We start from the raw sequence: 12,311 nt of genomic DNA, 5'->3' as shown, positions 1-12,311 counted from the left end.
TTTTTTTTTTTGAGACAGAGTCTCACTTTGTTGCCCGGGCTAGAGTGAGTGCCGTGGCATCAGTCTAGCTCACAGCAACCTCAAACTCCTGGACTTAAGCGATCCTCCTGCCTCAGCCTCCCGAGTAGCTGGGACTACAGGCATGCACCACCATGCCCGGCTAATTTTTTGCATATATATATTTTAGTTGTCCATATAATTTCTTTCTATTTTTAGTAGAGACGGGGTCTCACTCTTGCTCAGGCTGGTCTCGAACTCCTGACCTCGAGTGATCCACCCGCCTCGGCCTCCCAGAGTGCTAGGATTACAGGCGTGAGCCACTGCGCCCGGCCAGACTATTGTTTTTTTTTTTTTTTTTTTTTTTTTTTTTTTTTTTTTTTTTGAGACAGAGTCTCACTCTGTTGCCCAGGCTAGAGTGAGTGCCGTGGCGTCAGCCTGGCTCACAGCAACCTCAAACTCCTGAGCTCAAGCGATCCTCCTGTCTCAGCCTCCCGAGTAGCTGGGACTACAGGCATGCGCCACCATGCCCGGCTAATTTTTTCTATATATATTTTTAGCTGTCCATATAATTTCTTTCTATTTTTAGTAGAGGTGGGGTCTCGCTCTTGCTCAGGCTGGTCTCGAACTCCTGAGCTCAAACGATCCGCCCACCTCGGCCTCCCAGAGTGCTAGGATTACAGGCGTGAGCCACCACGCCCGGCCCAGACTATTGTTTTTTAATGGGTGAGACCCAAACATGTTTAAGGCTGAGGATAAAACACCACAGGTTGAAATCAGAGAGAAAAATGATAATGAAGCAGGGGTCTGAAAGAGATTGAAAAAGATGGCATTTTAGGCCAGGTGTGGTGGCTCACGCCTGTAATCCCAGCACTCTGGGAGGCCGAGGCAGGAGGATCACTTGAGGCCAGGAGTTTGAGACCACTCTGAGCAAAAGTAAGAGCCCCCCGTCTCTACTAAAAACTTAATAGAAAAAATCAGCTGGGCATGATGGCAGGTGCCTGTAGTCCCAGCTACTTGGGAGGCTGAAGCAGGAGGATCGCTTGAGCCCAGGAGTTTGAGGTGGCAGTGAGCTATGATGACGCTACTGCACTCTAGTGCACTCTAGCCAGGACAACAGAGAGAGACTCTGTCTCAAAAAAAAAAAAAAGAAAGAAAGAAAGAAAGAAAGAAAGAAAAGAAAAAGATGGCATTTGGGGCACAGGTGAATGGGTGGACTTTGAACAGAAAGGTAAGGATGGATGTGAATGTAGTATTGTTTGTAGAAGTTCAGCTGAGGCTGAAGAAGACCATGTATTTCTAGTGGCACTGATTTGTATGGATTTTTGAGTTTTCTCTAGCAGGGTACAAACATGCATAAGGAGGTGAGAAGGGTGGTTTGTTGTACTGAGCCAAAGTTAGAGGTTTGTGGGGCCGGTGTGGTAGACAGGGATGCCAAGGGAATTGAGGGTGCTGATGAGGGAGTAGTTTGGGTGGTCAAGCGTGGGGTTAAGACAGGTTGGGAAGGGAAGGAAAAGAGCCCAGGAGGGGCTGGCAGACTGGCAGAAAATGGAGGGCTCAAAGGACTAGAGGGGTCCATATGCAGTCAAAGAACTCACATGTGGGTGAGGGCCTGAGGGAGCAAGAGGAGAGGAGATTGTGGTCAGAAAGGAATACTGGAGTTATGGATGTTAGAGGTGAGCAGTTCTGGACCACAAAGTTCGAGATGTGGTGCTTTGGTGGGTGTGACTGAAGTGGAATGGAGAAGGTAATTGAGAGAGTCAAGGGACTGGCTCTCTGTTGTGTCATCTCCATGGACAATCAGATCCCCTAGTATGAGGGCCAGGAATTAGAGTGGAGGGGGAGGTGATGGGCCAGTATCTTTACCTAAGGAGAGTGAAGGATACATTAAGAATTTCCTAGGCAAACTGGGATGGAGGGGATGGCCATTCTAACTATAATGAGAAGATTGGGAAAAGGCACGGCTGGAAGTGTGAAACAGCCTGATCTTTTTTAGGGAACTAAAACCAGTGTGAATGACGCCAAGTGTGAGCACAGGGACATGGCAGCAGATGAGGCTGGATTACTAGGCAGAGCTGACATATGGAGGTTCTTGTGCACTAAACCAAACGATGCAGAACCACTGAGGGGTTTTAAGCAGAATATTGACTTAATTCTGGTTTGTATTTTAGATTTTTTAAGGTCAAGTGGAAAATTGGAGTCAGGTAGGCCTAGAGCCCCAGAGAGACCAGTTAGAGCTCTTGCAATGGCCCAAGCCGGTATGAGGGGAGTGGCACTGGCAATGGAGGTAGAGGATGAATTCCAGAGCTATTCTGATATCCCACATGTGTTCCTGCAGCTCCACACCCTTTCACCTATTTTCAGCATGCAATATGAGGCCTGGTTTTTCCTTTCTGTTTATGCTCTTTAATGGCCCAGCTTTTCTTCCCAGAAGCAGCTGTCAGGACTTTTGAGAATGGGGTCCTTACCACTAATACCTCCACTCTGCTCACTCTATGGGCAGGGGATGAAATTATCAAAGGCTTTTGGGCCTCAGCTAATATACTTTTCTTTACTTGCTTTTGTTTCCCTCTTGGTAGAATCCTTCAATTAATCTGAGGCAAGAATTTGATACCCTGAACATTATGGAATCAGGCTGTTTCACTCTTTTTCAGTGCTCTGTTGCTTGGAGGTCTCCATATGTGGCAAATTGAAAGGGCTAATACTGTATATGAAAGTTGAACTCAGTATGTGGAACTGTCTGACGGCTCCCCCCTACCCCGGTAGCACTCTCCCTCCCTTTTCAGGGTTACTCATTGCCATTTGTGGTAGGCAGAATTCTAAGATGGCTGCTAATGTTCTGCCCCTGCCCAAGTACACACACCTTCTCCCAGTTATTCAGTCAAACACTAATCTAGGTGCTGCTGTGAAGGGATTGTGCAGATGTAATTAAGAAATAGAGATTATCCTGAGTGAGCCTGACCTAATCAGCCGAGCTCTTAAAACAGGCTGGGCTGTTCAGTCACAAAAAAGACAAATATTATATGATTCCACTTATAGAAGGTATCTAAAGTAGTCAAATTCATGTTAGGTTACTACATATGAAATGTCCGATTTCCTTAATTGCTAAGTTTGACGGCTGATGTCTCTGACATTTCACTTTGACACTTCTTGTTTTATGTTTATTGTGAAGGTACATCCTCAGTCTTTCAAATACAAGTTTTGGCTTGTGATCATCTTTCACATTTTTTTAGAGCAATTTTTGTGAAACCATGGATAAGTAAAAAATTTGTGTTATTTTCAAATATGAGTTCCATCGTGGAATCAATGCAGTGCAGACAGCTTAAAATATCAACGAAGTGTTTGGGAAGGATGTGGCTAATGAATGTACAGTATGTCCATGGTTTGAGAAGTTCTGTTCTGGTGATTTTAATCTTAAAAATGAGCCATGTGGGCGACCTGACACCAAGGTGGATAATGATGAGCTGAAAGCTGTAGTGGAAGCAAATCCATCTCAACCTACATGGTGAATTAGCAGCAAGGTTTGACATTACTATTCCAACAATATTGGACCATTTGAAAGTAAAGAAGCTGGATAGATGGGTTCCACATGAATTAAATGAGCATCATAGAGAAATCATCTCAAAGCTTGCCTTTCTTTGCTGTCATGACATAAAGGGGAAACATTTCTACACTATTGTTACGTGTGATGAAAAATGGATTATTTTTGACAATCCCAAGTGTTCAGAACAATAGTTGGATAAAGATGAAGTGTGAAACACAGTCCAAAACCGAATATTCATCAAAAAAAGCTAATGGTGTGTGTTTGGTGGTCCAGCGCTGGTATTATCCACTACAGCTTCATGAAACCTGGTCAATTGATCACAGCAGATGTCTACTGCAACTGGCCGGGCGAGGTGGCTCACGCCTGTAATCCTAGCACTCTGGGAGGCCGAGGTGGGAGGATTGCTCGAGGTCAGGAGTTTGAGACCAGCCTGAGCAAGAGCGAGACCCCGTCTCTACTAAAAAAATAGAAAGAAATTAGCCGGACAACTAAAAATATATATAGAAAAAATTAGCTGGGCATGGTGGCTCATGCCTGTAGTCCCAGCTACTCAGGAGGCTGAGGCAGAAGGATCACTTGAGCCCAGGAGTTTGAGGTTGCTGTGAGCTAGGCTGATGCCATGGCACTCAAGCCTGGGCAACAGAGCGAGACTCTCAAAAAAAAAAAAAAACAACTTTCCTGAATTGCTGGTACTATGATTTCATTTTCAAATTAAGAATTTGCATTTGGGCCAGGCGCGGTGGCTCACGCCTGTAATCCTAGCACTCTGGGAGGCCGAGGTGGGCGGATCATTTGAGCTCAGAAGTTCGAGACCAGCCTGAGCAAGAGTGAGACCCCATCTCTACTAAAAATAGAAAGAAATTATATGGACAGCTAAAAATATATATAGAAAAAAAAATTAGCCGGGCATGGTGGTGCATGCCTGTAGTCCCAGCTACTCGGGAGGCTGAGACAGGAGGATCCCTTGAGCTCAGGAGTTTGAGGTTGCTGTGAGCTAGGCTAACGCCACGGCACTCACTCTAGCCTGGGCAACAGAGTGAGACTCTGTCTCAAAAAAAAAAAAAAAAAAAAAAGAATTTGCATTTGATGAAATGCCACTAAGATTTAAATGACAAAATATATTTTGAATTATTCATAAAATAATATCATATACAGTGTGAAATATATAATAATTAAAATTAGCATTTCTGAAAGCATTTTAAAGAAAATATTTAGAGTTGTACCATTAACAGAGGTATCGCCCATAACCTCTTTAAGATTTTAGTAACTTCTATCCTGTTTTAACAATACTGGGTCAGAAATTATAAATGTATACTTTATAATTTATTTCCTATATGGCATATGATTTTCTTCAAGAGCAAGATGGTTGTACTGTGTAGCTGGTCTCCCTAAAAAACTATTTTTAGTTCTATGATCATTTCCTTTGATAAATATTTTGACCTTCTAAAATTTCAGTTTGTTGCCTCAAGTAGAAAGAGAACAGTTTTTTTTGAGAGAAAGAGAGGGAATTTTAACGTACTTTCAATAGTTTTCTCATTATGCATTTGTAAAAATGCATAATGGTGTCCTAGTAAGACTGACAATCTGACAATAGCTCTGGCCTCCATCATATTTTGTAATGAAACATTTGATTAAAAAGACAACTCTGATCGATTTATTATGGCAAATGGACACAACTTTTCCGTTTCTTTTCTTTTTTTTTTTTTTTTGCCTTGAGCTTACATTTTTAGATGCACATATTTAAAAATCAGATACAGGTTGTGCCCATATGTCATCTAAGTTATCATTCAATAGAATCCAAAAATATGATCAAAATGTATTTAGACCAAACTACAGGATGAAGTTTTATTTTATTCCCTTCCATTTTTAACCAGACCATTTTAGTATCATGTAAAGCAAATTTTTCACATAATATTGTGCTACCTACACCAATGGCTATCTCTCCATACAAAAGCAGAAAATATTGCAATATCCTTTTTTTGTTTGCAAATTAATTCTTGGCAAATAATTTTATTTTTATCAATATTCTATCAGAACCTAAAAATTTCAGATATTATAATAGGGCATATTTCTTTAAAGTATTTTATATTATGAATATGCAAAAGCACATTAAAAAATTATCTTTCTGGCCAGGTGAGGTGGCTCACTCCTGTAATCCTAGTGACTTGGGAGGCTGAGGCTGGAGGATCACTTCAGGCCAAGAGTCCAAATTCAGCCTGGGTGACACAGCAAGACCCAGTCTCTAAAATGAAAAAAATTAGCTGGGGATGGTGGTGGGTACCTGTAATCCCAGCTATTTGGGAGGCTGAGGCAGGAGGATCACTTGAGCCCAGGAGTTCATGGCTGCAGTGAACTATGATAGGGCCATTACACTCCAGCCTGGGCAACAGATTGAGATCTCTTCTCTAAAAAAAAAAAAAACAACTGGCTTTCTGAAATAGAATAGTATTAACACTTGCCCTCCAAAACAACACAAAATACAATTAAAAAAAACTAGATGAAAATCAGAATAATCTTGACACTAAAAATCTAGATCTTAAACACATAGTATCATGGGGAAAACTCAAGGAACAACTTATATCCACATGATATAACAAGGTTCAGGACAGTTCAAAGACATCTGTGCACCATGATTTCACAAGCAGTACATGTAAATGTTTCTAGAAACAGAGAGAAGCTATTTCAACATTTATTATTAATATACAGTGGCTCTCTGACAATACCTGCCATCTAATATAGATGCACAAGGACTTCTAACTCACTGTAGATATATTTTAAATTGTTTACAAATAAATAATTTTGCCAAAAAAAGTAATTTAAATGTCTTGCATTAATTTCATAACAAGTTCACAACTCTGCAATAGTTTTTAACCTCTTTAAGTCCAAATACCATAATACCATGATATTATGGCTTTGTGCCTTTTCTTGGTAGTATCTCACTTCTGATCTCAAAACAAATAGAGAAAAAAGTGAGGATATAGATATGTTTGAATGACAAAGCTGTTAAATTTGACTTAAGACCTTTACCCCTGTGTTTCAATGAGGATGAAGATAGGAAAACTGATAAAGGAAGAAACATCTCTAAGTACATGTTTTATCTGAGATGGAAACACTTTGCTTTAAAGTTGTGTAACTGGAAACATTTTCTGGATAGGCAATTCCAAAGCACTACATTACAGCATTGTTCCATGAATATACACTCTGCTTGTAAGCTATGGTTCTGTTAAAAAAAAAAAAAAGAATACACACTCTGAATTTCAAAATAACTAAAAAATATTGGGGATAACCACCCTTCCATGACTATTGATTCAAAGAAAAAAAATGATTAAGTAATGGTTCCAAATTACTTGAGATTTAGCTATAAGACTCCTATATATCTGATAGAGTCTTTTTTGGGGGGTGGGGCATGGGTCAAATCTAGCATATTTAATAGTGGCTACATTAAAGAAAAATATAGGCCGGGCGCGGTGGCTCACGCCTGTAATCCTAGCTCTCTGGGAGGCCGAGGCGGGTGGATCGCTTGAGGTCAGGAGTTTGAGACCAGCCTGAGCAAGAGCGAGACCCCGTCTCTACTAAAAATAGAAGGAAATTATATGGACAACTAAAAAAAATCTGTATAGAAAAAATTAGCCGGGCATGGTGGTGCATGCCTGTAGTCCCAGCTACTCGGGAGGCTGAGGCAGTAGGATCACTTAAGCCGAGGAGTCTGAGGTTGCTGTGAGCTAAGCTGACGCCACGGCACTCACTCTAGCCTGGGCAACAAAGAGAGACTCTGTCTCAACAAAAAAAAAAAAAAAAAAAAAAAAGAAAAATATAAATCCAACTTCAAAACAATGTTTTCTTTTTTTCTTTATAAACAATATTTTCTTTTTATCCAGATCAATTCAAACTTTATATAAACTTTAATGTTGCAAGAGAATCTAATGAAAATCAGTAGTTGTACAATCAAGTCAAGATAATGTTGACTAAGCTAATGAGATCAAGATAAAACATTTACCAAGCTGGCATGGTGGCTCATGACTGTAATCCCAGCACTTTGGGAGGCCAAGGCAGGAGGATCAGGAGTTCCAGGTTAAGGTGAGCTATGATTGTGCCACTGCACTCCAGCCTGGGAGACAGAGTGAAACCCTAGAGTCTTTAAAAAAACAAAACAAACAAAAAAACCCCAAAGGTAAGTATAGATAGCACAAAAAATTGCTATGACTCTAAGATCATCTAGTTTTTAAAAAATAGTTCTAGTTGTCTTTATATGTTATGCCAATTGATACAAGAGTTTAACGACAGATAAGACAATTTCTAAAGTGGTGGCATACATTGCTTTAAGATTTTTAAATGTAAGCCCACTTTAAAAAATAGACAAACCACAGATGAAAATGAAGGCAACAAAAAATTCAACTTTTCACAACCAAAAATTAGCAAAACCTGAAAATAATTTAGAAAAGGATGTTCTAAGAGATATATTGCAGATCTGTGTTCTATTACCCAGATTATATCAATTCATAATTCTAAATCTTTCTAAAATATAAGATTAAAATCATTTTCTTTCTTTTTTTTTGCAGAGTAAGAACCTCTGAATAAAATCATTTTCAGTATGTATGTAAATTCTGTGTTTTATCACACAGGTATGTTTCTCCAACACTATCTTTTGAAAATGGACCACTGAAAGAGATAATAATTATTATTCTCAAAGTTTCATTAAACTCTACTTTAGGTTGAATACACATGAAATATGCTTTCAATCATAAAATCATGGTGGACAGCAGCAAAGGACTTGTGGGGCAGATTAAGGAAAATCTGATAATTCACATTGTGATTATTTTGCAAATTGATGAAAGATAATTCACACTTTTAAAAACTCAAGATTTTCCTTTTTAAAGAACCAACATAGACTCAAGACACCTTGCCAACACTTCCCCACCCCTCAACAAATTGATTATTCTTTTACACATAAAACTGAATTGGTTATGGCAACAAAATTGATAACAATGAAAGTTTACAAATTGCAAATATCAGTCTCCTTTTCTTGATCCCAAAGTACAAGATGCAGGGGTTTCATAATCTTTTAGCAGTGCTTCTCCTATAAATAATCCTTCATTTTGTTTGGCAAAGGCAGTTTTTGAAATAAGTCTATTCTGAAATGTTGACATAAAGCTAATGACACAGGGACTGCAAAGAACAAACCTGCATGGATTGTGATATTGGATTGGTCAGTCTGACAGGGTAAATTGCAGATCCAGGCAACCGAGACCTTGAATAACAAAAAGCTTCATTTTCCAGTCTCTGGTTGAATGTTCAATTAGATCAACTAATTGTCCTTCTACATCTGGTTGTTCACAAAAGCAAAACCTACAATTTGAGTGTTCAATTCTAGAGTGAAGTGTTTTACCATGGGAGCAAAAGCTCGAGCTTAAAAGATAATGGTCATCAGTGCTATCCTGAACAAGAAAAAAACCATCTAGCACATTTGCTAGCTTCTGCCTCTCAGCACGTGATTGCCTCCCAGTACCATCCTTATTTTGCAACTTTTTTCAGCTCCTCTGTAAGGCTTATCACAGCCATAGGACCAGTACTTTCCACAGAATCATAAACTCCTGCAACCCCAGGAGCAGAGTCAGGATCAAAATTCAAACGATAGCACATACTTTCAGACACATGGACATCCGTGCCCATGAGTCCACTGAAGTTCCTTTGGATTTGATCATTCTGTATTGGAGGTAGAAATGGTGAGAGTGGAGGGACATCATCATGCCTCACTCTTTACATGCTCTGTAATGTGACTCCTATGGTGCCAATGAACAAGCCATTCACAGAGGGGTCCTCCGGGGCAAGGACCAGGTCCTGGTCTACCTGATTCTTATTTTTGGGGAATGAGATCCCTCCCACTTGAGAAGGGACTGCAGAGAACTGTCAGGACAATAGCCATGAGATCCTTGCACAGGATATGGCCACTCATCTAAAGGCACAGAATACCAAACATAATCTTGAGGCTTAAGTCCAATAACTACAGGCACATGTTCATCAAGGTGAAGATGCAAGTCTCCATTCTGAAATTCTGAACTCTTTAATGAACTACTTTGTTCTTTGCACACAGTTTCAGGCTGAAGATTGTGAAAATCTTTTCAAACATCATTCCGTGCTGGACTTGGTTGTAGTGTAAGAATGAACCAAAGCTTTGACTCTCACCTCCATTGTGAGCGGCGTCTCCTCAGAGTTGTTAGGTCAATAAGCCAAAGGGAGGGCAATAGTGATTACAGAGAGAATAGCTCTTATGGTCTTTGAGCTCTCACAGCTTTAAAGACTGTTGGTGCTGAGCAAAGGAAAAGTTCTCCTCATCTGGCAGACCTCACAGAGGGTGTGCTTAGTTTGCCTTTCTGCTTTTGTTTTGCAGAAAGCTGCCTTTCAATGTACTCATTAGGCTTTCACTGTTTGATCTATTTTTCCACCTTATTCATCTTCACTGTTGATATCACAGCTGGCCATATCTTTACCAGAGCAGCTACCAAATAAGGACTCATCTTTTCTAAATTGTTGTATTACCAAGAAATCAGTTTTTTGTTTACTTTTATTCAGGTTAAAAAAAATCTGGAAGATTTTAAGACTAATTTCCTTCATTGTGATTGGTTACTTAATCCAGGGAGATCAATTTCTCTCTGGAATATTATCCCCACACATCTGGAGAGCCCGCGATGCTGCATCTATGTATTTTTTTCAGTTTCATTTAACCTTTGGAGCCATTTTCCAGCGGCAGCGGCGCGGCAGCGGCCGTCAGCGCGGGTCTCCGCTCCCTCCTCCAGCGCTGGCACTATCGCTGCAAAATGTATGTTTCAAGCCGCTAAATTTTTGGTGATTTGTTAAACAACAGCAGAAAACTAATACACCAGTAGTAGTGTTATTAGGGTGGCAAAGTTTGGGGTTGAAGAAGCAGCTGATTTATTTATAGATGATTCTAAATTTAGAATTGTTGCACATAAAAGAAAAAATAACCAGAAATCAGTGTGAAAGAGAAAAAACACATAAAAGCACCTTCTTCAATGCCCAGATCAAGGCTTCTTCGTCACCCCGCTCCAGGTTGACGTGATTGCTTTTTCCCTAGATATTCATAGGTAGTAATGTATTTTATCACCTAAATAATACTTTTCTGTATTGTTCTCTAGTGGCTTTTTGTGTCTACTTAACTAGGCTTCAAGTTCCTTGAGGGCAAGGATTTGTCTTGTTCATTTTTGTGTCCTCTGACAGTGCCTTGCACATAGAGATGCTAGTAAATGTTACTTGATTGGGTGAAGAAGGTATGTTTGATGAATAAGTCCTTCAAACTAAACCCTCCAGGTGCTATTTCTGGAGGGTACCTGGACTAGGTTCTTGAGGCTCCAGCAGGATTTTTTTCTTATCCAGCCACTGTGAGCCCCACCTTCCAGCTTTCCATAGCAGCACAATATATCATAATATCAATATCCTGTGACTCTTCTCTCAAGATAGGGAAACTTGTCTGACTTGGGAGCATGACCTGGTATTTAACAATAAGAAGAGTTTTACTTAATTAGCTAGCGCCCACTAATCAGTAAGGCCTAAACATTTACCAGTGGCATCTGAGCAATCTGGTCTAAAAGTTGAAAAGCTGAGTTTATTCACCACAGGTGGGTACTTGTGGGGGGGCGGGGGTAAGGTTTTACTAGTTAAATCAAATTACAGGAAGAGGTTGCTGCCCAATTTCCAGGAGAGTCTGTGGTGTAGTAAACTTTGTCTTTTTCACTGTATGACTCTTGATTATGGGATAGTATTATGAATCTTCTCTGTGCTCATATACATAATTAACAGTTTGTTCACTGTTTCAAAGAAATTGAAGCAAAAGTTAAGAACTTTTTTTTAAAATATAGTCAAAGGGCTAGGTAGTAGAAACTTTTTGAAGAAATTAACTGACATGCTTTCTTAGGTCAGAGACTTTTTTGTTTTTAATTTTTTTAGAGAAAAGTTCTTGCTCTGATGTTCCGGTTAGAGTGCAGTGGCGTCATCACAGCTCATTGTAACCTCAAACTGCTGGGCTCAAGCGATCTTTCTGCCTCAGCCTCCTGAGTAGCTGGGGCTATATGCGCTGCCACCACGCCCGGCTAATTTTTTTTTTTTTTTTGTAGAGAGGGGGTCTCGAACTCTCAGCCTCAAGCAGATCAAGGACTTTTTGAAATAAAAGGCTCTGAGAGATCCAATTTGTAGCTTCCAGTGGCTTGTAATAATTTCTTGCTGATGTGGCAAGCTACCTTAAATCCTTTCTGCAACAAGAGAAGAGGTATAAATTAATACCAATGTGACAAGATGTCTGAACAGTGGACTTTAAACTGCAGGAGGATCATAACTGATTTGTTTAAGGAAGTGGAGGCAATTCATGACTCAATATAGATATGTGGTTTAGGCAGATGGCAAGTGAATTCATTTATCATTGTTGAACTGCCTTGAGCTCAATGGAATTACCGATTGTCACAATTTGCAGAGCCATTTGGTGGAAATGAAGTCAGAACTCAGAGGAGAGTCATGGATTTTGACGAACGTTAATCATTTTTATGGCTGCCTTTGGAATGCAAATTCTGGGCATTTGCTCTCTTACTGTGCGCAGAACTCTACTGAATACCAAAACGATTTCGAAATTTTGAGCCATACGTACCAAATCGGAGATGTTTGGATTCATTTGGCCCTGTGAAACTATCAGTCTTTTTTATCAAATTTGCCTGAGTCAGAATTAACACGTGTTCAAATCGGAATCCTCTCCCTCATCGTTTTG

The 12,311-nt window shown here is 40.0% G+C and overlaps 1 pseudogene; it reads right to left on the bottom strand.

Annotated features, from left to right (window-relative positions):
• Positions 1–8,603: 8,603 nt before the first annotated feature.
• LOC138378965 (suppressor of cytokine signaling 6-like) lies at positions 8,604–10,153 on the bottom strand (annotated as a pseudogene).
• Between the last annotated feature and the right edge of the window lie 2,158 nt (positions 10,154–12,311).

This window comes from Eulemur rufifrons, chromosome 30 (assembly GCF_041146395.1).
Source record: "Eulemur rufifrons isolate Redbay chromosome 30, OSU_ERuf_1, whole genome shotgun sequence".
In the NCBI taxonomy this organism is placed as follows: domain Eukaryota; kingdom Metazoa; phylum Chordata; class Mammalia; order Primates; family Lemuridae; genus Eulemur; species Eulemur rufifrons.
This window is presented reverse-complemented; position numbering and strand designations above follow the sequence as displayed.